Genomic DNA, 10,055 nt, shown 5'->3' on the forward strand with positions numbered 1-10,055 from the left:
CGCTTTGAAGCCTTCCGGCCTAGCATCGCTCTCCCTCCAGGCTGTCTGGAGGCGGGAGAGGAGGTGGGGGAAGCGGGGGAGTGGGCTGTACTCCTGAGGTAAATGTTGGGTTTTCCTGAGCTCTGAAGACTCGGGAAGATGCCTACCTGTCTGTAGTGGCATCTGCTTTTCAGGACAGCCCTCCCCCTCCAAGGGTACACCGTGTGAAAAGGAAGAGAAGGGCGTGCTCTTCGTGTGCAGTGGGGGCGGGGGTGGGAAGCATGGTCCGACAAGAGTATGGTTCTCTGTATGGAGAACCTGGCAGAGCAGAACCCTCGGACTGCCCAGGTGCCCTCCCCAGCCCAGGGAATTTGACTTTGACCTCTACAGCAGAAAGGCTCGCCAAGGGTTGACAGGCCCTTACAGCCAGGCCAGGAAGAGGACAAGGATCTTTTCCTGCCCGCTTGCTGGTGCCTTCAAGGCTTGACCGGGAGCCTGGGGCAGTCCTGCCTGCTTGCGGAGAAAATCAGGAGAGTGCTGGTTCCCACACTCCCCCTTTCCACCTTCTGACTGTGTCCCCAGCGCAGGGGGTGTCTTACGTTACTCCTGGGCACAGGCCCTGTTTCAAGCCCTGCTAGCAGTGGTGGAGATCACAATGCTGGAGAGCGATACATCTAGGTTTATTTTGCTGGCAGGATGGTGAAGGACTTAAAAGTTGTTTCCTCCACCATCAGACCCTCCCTAAGACCACCCACCTCCAGTTCCAGATACTGCCCTGCCGATCCACCATCCCCACTGGCTATTTGCCTGTGTCAAAAATTGTTTTCAAAAAAGGAGCCAGTAAACACATTAATCCTCAAGAGCTAAATACACAAGAATCTCCCATAGACATAGAGCAGGTGCTTCAGAAGTCATTTGACCAGAAAGGAAACAGAGACTTGGAGGTATTTTAATGGAAAATAAAGCTTTAAGTAAATAATATTTGATATCTCTAGTGGTGGAATTTCAGGCAGTGGGCTGGAGGTGGGGGTGGGGAACTGGGTAGCAGTTTGGGGGAACAGCTTGCTGAAATGACAACAGCTAGCAGCTGTCACCTCTGTTTTGTTGTTGCAAGGGCGACTTTGGCCCTGAGGACAAAAATACCATAAGAGTTGTGTGTGTGTGTATATGTGTGTGTAACCGGTCAGGGTTACTGTCACTCGAGGGTATTATTGAGCACCCAGTGACCACTTGGAGGAGGTGAGACTTTCCCATAGAGAGTTACTTGTTGGCACTGGCTGCCATCTGCCAGGGCAGCTCCGAGGCCACAAGGAGAGTGTGTTATTGCTCACAAAGCCAGTTCCTCTGGCTAGTCCTGCAGGCTGAGATTCTGGCTGGAGGCATTAGAGCTCTGCTCACTAAGCTGCTTTATTATATTTTCTGGCCAGTTCTGACTGGTTCCGTAAGCACCCAAGCCTACTTTGTTCAGTCCCTGCTGGAAGTGGAAAGGGAAAAAGTCATTTTACACATTAGACCAGGAGGAGGGTGTAAAATCCACCAGGATCAGAGAGTTTTACTCCAATCAAATCAGAGGCTGACCCACAGAAGACGGTAGACAAGAAAATTTAAAAAGTGGAAAAAAGTCTTGAGGGGATAGTGCATGTCCCCTCTGATATATTACGTCCTCTTGAGCATTCAGTGGGCCTCGGCTGCTGTCATTGACCAGCAAGCTGAATTAGGTGATGAATAAGCAACCAGCTAATTAACATTGGGAACAGCATTCCTGGAAAACAGTGCTGAGCTCCTCCAGCCTCCATGTTTGAGGATCAGCCTACCCTCTCAAAGAGGTTTCTTTTGGCTGCTGTTGGCCCCAGGGTTCCACCACGGGCTGCACAAAATGGCCTTTTATAGCCTCCATGTGGCTACCATAACAATGAGTCTATTTCTTTACTGGCAAGTATTAATTATTCACTTGTAGCTGATGAAACCAGACATCAGTCATCTCATTGGAGCTTTTGTAAAAGGCCTTTGGTCTTATTGTTCTGAGGAGCAAAGCTGAGTCTCGGGTCTAGAGGATGGACCCTGCATTAGTAGTGAAGGTGGGGCAAGAGGGTGGAGGATGCTGCTGCCCCTGGCAGTGACACAGTATGCCAGGTACCAGGCAAAGAGCTGGTACTTCATTGGATGCTCTTATTAAACAAGGGCTGCATGAAAATGCTATGTAAACGGTCTAACACATAGTAAGGACTATTTTATGTGTATGTCTATTGTTGTAATGTATTAATGACATCATCATTAAGAATGTGACTCATGCTACATTATATATTGTGTCAATTTAAGATGACAAATTTTTTTATTGTTGTCATGGTTGATTCTGCTAAAGAATTCCATGGCTTTAGAGGGCCTCCCATCAGGAAGGTTCCACCCTGGTTACCCAGCAGACACTTCATTGCTGGAGGCCATGTCCAAGAACAGCCTTTCTGTGAGTTGGCCAGTTAAGTCTTCACTGCTGGGGGATGAGGAGCGACAGGAGTTCCTTGATGTGCTAAGAGGAGTCCCAGTTTGGGAGGAGGAGGTGTTGTCCACACAGAGTTCTTTTCAACCCTTGTACCTCCAGAACCTTCCTGGATTTTGCTTTTCCCAGGGGAGTTGGTCTCTGTGACCATGAAACCCAGTCCCAGGTTGAGTTGCAAAAGCTAGCCAAAGGAAAGCCTGATAAGTAGTGGTGTCAGTAAGGGCTTCAGCTGGGACACGCTCCTGAGTAGGGGACTGAAGTAGGCAGAGATGTAGCTGGAGTAGGCAGAGAGAAGGGGGAAGGAATTTACCAAGCAGACGCCCAGAGGTAGTTCTCACATTTCAACACATAGATCAGGAAGGACCTCTTCCTCTGTGGACATTCAGCATTTTGCAACCCCACCAAAAATGTTAAGGGCATGCAGGCAGAGAGAGAGCAGTATGCCATGGTCTTCAGACACAGGGTTTATCCCTGCCTTGCTGTGTGCCTTTCAATTAGCCACTACCTCTCTGACTTTGAAAACTGGGGAACTGAAAGCAGCCTGCCCAGCCCGTTATCTACCTGTTGCCACAGGAGCCCACGGATGAGATCATGTCTGTAAACTCCAGTCTGAGAAGAAGAAAAGACCCTGGAAACAGAGGCGAGAAGGAGGTTCCTGAGTGTGTGGCCCCTTTAGACGGCTGCCTTCCATTCCTAAAGGGACAGTTTATTAAGTATACCTTGTGTGTCAATTGAAGAAGACAAATCTGTGGTCTCTCTGTACCCCCGAGCCAATTGAAAGGGAAACTGAAAGGCACTTTGTGATTTACAGATTCTATCAAGGCCCCTGGAAGGCCTTGTCTGTACAAAGACACTTCAGAATGTGGTCAGTGGGTGTGGGATGTCTCCCAGAATGCAAAGAGGTTGGGTACCGGCTACCACACCCTGGCCACTGTGCTGAGGACTGTGTGCGATGTGCCTCAGAAGACCACCAATCAGGTCATACCTCTTGCACCCTAGCAGCAGAGGTGAAAACAATGTGGGTGCCAATTCTGGGAAGAAACTGTTTTGAAAAGGCAGAGCTTGGGTTCAGGCAGAATTTCTTGCAGGGATCATTCTGGCTAAGTGGCATTTTGATAGACTTGCGGCAACTCAGAAACAGTATAAGGAGAGGAGAAAGTAAACATGACCTGGAGAGCTGCCCAAGAAAGACTCAATGATGACTTCATTGATAGGTCTTTTGATTTCATGTTTGCATCATCCTTAGGCCGTTGTAGACCTGTGGTTATCAGGCATTTATCTTTTTATGGAATAGGGAGATATTTAGTGGGTCCATGGTGTGTGGTCTCTATCTTCTAAATAAGGCAGGAGATGAGGTCCTCTGCAGAAAGTAAAGGTGGTGGACTGGTAAGGAGAGTGCAGGAGGTGTCCGGAGGTTTGGAACAGCTGCCTTTGTAGGCGGAATAAGAAATCAGATGGGAATGAATGAGAGCTTTGTCTAACTTTACCAAAAGCCCAGTTGAGATCAAAGAGACTCTGCAGGGCTGAGCCTTATAGAATACACTCAGTAGCTCAGTGTTAAGTGAAGGGATACCTGAGAATGATATTCTGTTTGTGTTTTTCAGTTGTGATGCTTCAAGACAAATTCAGGGAAGATATGAATGATGAGATAAGAATCCAAAACTCAGAGTCAGCCATCAACCTCCAAGTGTGCTATACGTTCATAGGGGAAAGATAAATGAAGTTCTGCTTTTTATTTTTTTGGTGGAAACAATGACAGAAGAAACTTCTAAATATATCCCCTTACATTCTTATTACAATAAGACTGACTTAGATATGGTGCCTTAGGGGACCATGATGTTTTAAATTTTGTGGGTGTTTTTTTAAAGAAGACTTGATTGTTGACCATTGGCTCTTGCATTCAGGAAATTGTTCATGAAGTGTTAATTAAGCAAGTAATGCCTAGGATGTGCCCAGCTCTGTGCTAGTTGCTATGGGTCAGCCCCCCCAGAAGATGACAGTTAATCCTTGCCTTGTCATTTTTGGTGATCCAAAGAATCAGTAAAATATAAAGCAGTTTATAATGCAGTAGGAAATTATGGACTCCAGACTGTGAGTGCTATGAGAATCCAAGAAGTGAAGTTTGTGGTGGTTCAGTTGGTCAGATCTTCATGGAGGAGCCTGTCTTGAGTTGGGTCTTGACCCTGATCAAGGGTAGGATATGAGGAGAGAAGACAGTTCATTACGGAGTGGAGAGAGCTTGACAAACGCCTAAGGCAAGAATGTCCATGGGCCGGTTTATGGCACCCTGCATACTCAGGCCACAGAGGATAGGCCATGTTGGGAAGCGTGGTGTTGAGGGAGTCCCTTTGGATAGAGTGTCCTGTTTATAGTCACGGTCATTTGCTTGTGAGTTGGAATGACCCTGAGAGAGGTTCAAGTTCAGTGATTCCTATCTAATTGTTTTGGGGTTTGCTTTCATTTTCTCCTAAGTGCATTCGATGAACAGTGTCAACATACAGTACGTCACACCCAGCAGCCAGTCCCCCTCCCAGACCTAGCACTATTTTCTTCCTCTCAAGAAAAAAGGTGAAGATTTAAGCAATGATTCCATGGGAGGACTCTGAGCCCTCCCTTACACATCATAAAAAGCACCTTGTTTACCAACCTCATTTCTTAAACTGTTATTAGGACAAGTTGCCACAATAACCTTCACAACAGAGGTTTTGCCATCGTGGTTGAGAACCACTACAAGGCCAACCTCCGTATTTTACAGGCAGGGAAATTGCCCTTTTAGAATGAGGCAAAGGTTCGGGGGCCGATGTCAGTCTTCAGGCTGAGTCACATTCAAGTTGCAACTTCACATCCACGAAACTGAGGTTTCCGTGCTCCAAGCCGGTGACCAAACAGAAGTCTCACTCTTTGTTTCCACAGCAGATGTGGTGGCTTCCCTTTCTGAGTTTTAGCAGGTGCCTCTGAGAGGCAACTCCCTTCTCCTCAGATACAAGTCACACTGGTACCCCCCGTCCCACCCCCGCCGTGGTGACCTGTCCCAGCAGGAGCAAATCAGCAAGCTGCCTTTGGTGGCATGACCACCCCTCCCAAGAGGGTGAGATCTGCCTGGGTGGGTTGTCAACAGAAAGGCCTCCTCACCCCTGGCAACACAGGAAGAAGCTGAGTGAAACGGCAAATACAGCGACAAGCCCTGTGGCCCCACCAGCATGTTTTCCTTCGCTGTAAACAGAGAAGGGGGCAGGCCTTCTCCAGAGACCCAAGTCGAGGCTGACCTGGACTTCTCTGCTCCGAGCTCAGGTGCCCTGTGTGAGAGAAGCTGCAAGGATGGGGCTTCTGAGCCCCGACGTCCACAGGGAGAGACTTGCTTAGCAGAGGCTGCCTGAGACAGCGCTGTGGACTGGGCCAGCTGTCTAACTGCCAGCAAGGAAGCCTGGGGTTGTTGTCTTTTAAATAAATTTTTAAATTTTGATCAAAGCCATGCATAGACATGCTTGAAAGAATCAAATAGTATTGAAAGACTCACAGTGAAAAACAAGCATCCAGCGCCCACCTCCCCTAGAGGCTGCTGCCTTTAAGTCACCGTTTCTTCCAGTACTTGCCTCCAGATCTCTAAACAATATGCTTCTGCTGCCGTTTCTTGATTTATCTGTGCTACGCACCGTCTCTTCACTTCCTGCTGTGATGGATGAAGAGTTCACTTTCTGACACCACTCTCCTCCCTCTCCTGCCCACATCTTACAATATAGCAAGAGCTCTGTTTTAACCTAAATTATGTTTAAAGCATCTGCATTATTAAGACTTGTCAATGATGACCCCTAGAGAGCCAAGGTATGTCCTTTGATTGTATTTCCTTTCTTCCACAGAGCTTTCTGTTATTGCAGAATTAGAATTCTTCCTCCCAGGTTCTCTCCCTCCCTTCCTTCCTTCCGTCTAATATCCCTCTTTTTCATTTATAGCACTGTCATTTCAGGTTCCCCTCAGTCTCCCAGGAAGTTGCAACGTTAGCCCAGCTCAACCCCTAACTACACCAGGGACCCTGCCCAAGTCCTCTCATCTCTTGACCTCGGTGTCCTCATGGTAGAAAGAGAGGGCTCAGGTAGGAGACTGGAGACCCATCTTGTCCTCATTCTAAGTCTCAAAGCCTGTCACCCCGCCTAGAGACTTTTGTGTCTGAGGAGTCTCTCCTTCTGGGCAGGACAGTCCCAGGCCCTGGCAGAGGCGGGCCTGGTTTGGGCCCTGCCTCCTGGGAGCCCACTCGCCCTGCAGTCCAGGAGCTCCCTCTGGGTCGCTGTGGCTGTGTCTCTCGCTGTCCTTTTCTCTCATGTTCATTTTCATTCATGCATGTAAGGTCAGCGTACTCCGCAGACTCCCCAAGCTCCTGCTCCAGCTCTCTTTGTCCCATTCCTGCTTATATTCTATATACCCTAAGGTCTCCAAAAGTCGTCATACAAATAGTAACATTTTTTTGGTAACAGCTTTATTGAGTTATGGTTCACATACTGTTCAATTCACTTATTTACAGTGTACAGTTCAGTGGTTTTAGTTAATTCATGAAGTTGTGCAACCATCATCAGGATGAATTTTTATAACATTTTCATCACCCCAGAAAGAAACATCATACCCTTTAGCAATGCCACCTATTTTCCCCAGTGTCTACGCCAAATCTAGGCAATTACTAATCTACCTTATTTCTCTGTAGATTAACCTATTCTGGATATTTCCTTTAAAAAGCATATTACACTTCTTTCACTTACTATAATATTTTCGAAGTTCATCTATGATGTAGCATGTATCCGTAATTCATACTTTTTGTGGCTGAATAATATTCCATAGTATGAATGTCCCATATTTTATTTATTCATTCATCATTTGATGGACATTTGAGCTGTTTCCACCTTTAGACTATTATGAATAATGCTACTATGAACATTCATGTACAGGTTTTCTTGTGAATATATATTTCCACTTCTCTTAGGAATATACCTAAAAGTGCAATTGCTAAGTTTAATGGTAACTCTGCATTTTAAACTGTGAGGAACTGCCAAACTGTTTTCCAAAGGGGCTGCATTCTTTTACATTCCTACCAGCAATGATTAGGGGCTCCAATTTCATACCTTCACCAACACTTTTTCAACAGTCTTTTTTATTATAGCTATTTTAATGGATATGAAGTGATATCTCATTCTGATTTTGATTTGTGTATCCCTGATGACTAAGAATAATAAGTATCTTTTTATGTGATTATTGCCCATTTGTATATCTTCTTTGGAGAAAAGTCTGTTCAGATCTTTTGCCCATTTAAAAATTGGATTGTCTTTTTATTTATTGAATTTTAAGAGTTCTTTATATATTCTACATGCCTAGCAGATATATGATTTCCAAATATTTTCTCCCATTCTGTGGATTGTCTTTTCACTTTCTTGATAATGTATAATGTCCTCTGAAGTACAGTTTTAAGTTTAATTTTGATGATACATAGTTTTGCCTATTTTCTATTTCATTGCTTATGCTTTTTGTGTCATTGCATATTTCATGGTTCCAAAAGTTTACTTCTTTTTTCTGTAAGAGTTTTAGCTGTCACGTTCATGTCTTTGATCCATTTTGAGTTAATCTGTCATATGGTGTGAGAAAGAGGTTAAACTTCATTCTTTTGAATGTGGATGTCCAGCCATCCCAGAACCATTTGCTGAACAGAGAACTTTTTCCCCATTGCATTGCCTTGGAACCCTTATCAAAAATCAATTGAATATAAACGTGATACTTTATCTTTAGATTCTCAGTTCTTTCCATTGATCTATATGTCTGTTCTTATTCTACATTGTTTGATTACTGTAGCTTTGTAGTAAGTTTTTAAAGCAAGAAGTGTATATCCTCCAATTCTGTTTTCTTTTGAGATTGTTTTGGGTATTCTAAACAGTCCCTTGAATTTCCATGTGAATTTTAGGAACAACTTATCAATTTCTGCACAGCAGCCGGCTGGAATTTGGATAGAAATCATGTTAGATCAGTATCAGTTTGGGAAGTATTGCCATACTACAAGAAGTCTTCCAACCTATGAAAATGCACCTCATTTATGTGTGCATGTGCCTTGTGCTCAGTCGTGTCTGACTCTTCATGACCCCATGGCCTGTAGCCCACCAGGCTCCTCTGTCCATGGAATTCTCCAGGCAAGAATGCTGGAGTGGGTTGCCATTTTCCTACTCCAGGGATCTTCCCACACCGGGCATTGAATCCATGTCTCTTGCATCTTCTGCACTGGCAGGCAGATTCTTTACCACTGTGCCACCTGGGAAGCCCCTCATTTATGTGACTTTTCTTTAGTTTTTCCTACAGTGTTTTATAGTTTTCAGAGTATAGATTTTACAATTCTTTTTACTAAATTTATTCCTAAATGTCTTATTACTTTTGATACTATTGTAAATAGAGTTGTTTTCCTAATTTCATTTTTACATTGAGCATTGCTAATGTATAGAGATACAACTGATTTCCATATGTTAATCTCATATCCTACAATCTTGCTGGACATGTTTATTCATTCTAATAATTTTCTAGTGGGCATTTAAAGGATTTTCTGCTTACACAGTCATGTCATAGAGATAATTTTATGTCTTCCTTGTTAATGTAGATATCACTTATTTCATTGTCTTTCTTAATGGCTCTAGTACCCAGGCTAGAACCTCCAGCACAATGTTGAATAGAAATGGAGAAAGCAAATCTCTTTGCCTTCTTCCTAATCCTAGGGAGAAAGCATTTAGTCTTTCATCATCAAGTCTAATGTTGGCTGTGGGTGTTTCTGTAGCTGCCCTTTATTAGGTTGACAAAATTCTCTTCTGTTTGTAGTTGGTTGAGTGTTTTTATCATGAAGCAGTGTGAATTTTGTGAAATGCTTTTCTGCATGTGTTGAGATGATCCTGTGGGATTTATCCTTTATTCCATTGAGATGGCTTATCACATTCATTGATCTTTGCATGTTAATGGCAAACCAATCTTAGATTCTGCAGTAAATTTCATTTGGTCTTGGTGTATAATCCTTTTTATATGTTGCTAGATTTGGTTTTGTTAGGGGACTAACTTTTATGGTATACTTCCTACCTACCGAGCTGTTGGCATGGATTAACTTTTTTAGTTTTCAAAGTATATGAAATAGGAACTACTCATATTATTCCTCATATCAAAAATAAGGCAAGTGAGCCTCAGAAACCACTATGCCATTTTCCTAAGGACACACAATCAGGGAGTGGTAGAGTCAGGATTCTGGTTCAACACCACACTAAACCACCTCTAGTGATCATATCAATGGGGGTTCAGTTCAGTTCGTCACTCAGTCTTGTCTGACTCTTTGCGACCCCGTGGACTGCAACACGCCAGGCCTCCCTGTCCATCACCAACTCAAACTCAAACTCATGTCCATCGAGTCAGTGATGCCATCCAACCACCTCATCCTCTGTCATCCCCTTCTCCTCCCACCTTCAATCTTTCCCAGCATCAGGGTCTTTTCCAATGAGTCAGTTCTTCACATCAGGTGGCCAAAGTACTGAAGTTTCAGCTTCAGCATCAGTCCTTCCAATTAATATTCAGAACTGATATC

The 10,055-nt window shown here is 44.4% G+C and overlaps 1 long non-coding RNA gene across 1 annotated transcript; it reads right to left on the reverse strand.

The window, feature by feature from the left end:
* Nucleotides 1–2,276: 2,276 nt before the first annotated feature.
* Nucleotides 2,277–6,133, reverse strand: LOC139034444 (uncharacterized). The gene is made up of 2 exons (XR_011486951.1): nt 6,048–6,133; nt 2,277–4,656 (listed from the first exon to the last, which is right to left on the reverse strand). It is a non-coding gene; the product is annotated as an uncharacterized lncRNA (long non-coding RNA).
* Nucleotides 6,134–10,055: the final 3,922 nt, after the last annotated feature.

The sequence above is a fragment of the Odocoileus virginianus genome, chromosome 3 (genome assembly GCF_023699985.2).
Source record: "Odocoileus virginianus isolate 20LAN1187 ecotype Illinois chromosome 3, Ovbor_1.2, whole genome shotgun sequence".
Classification (NCBI taxonomy): Eukaryota; Metazoa; Chordata; class Mammalia; order Artiodactyla; family Cervidae; genus Odocoileus; species Odocoileus virginianus.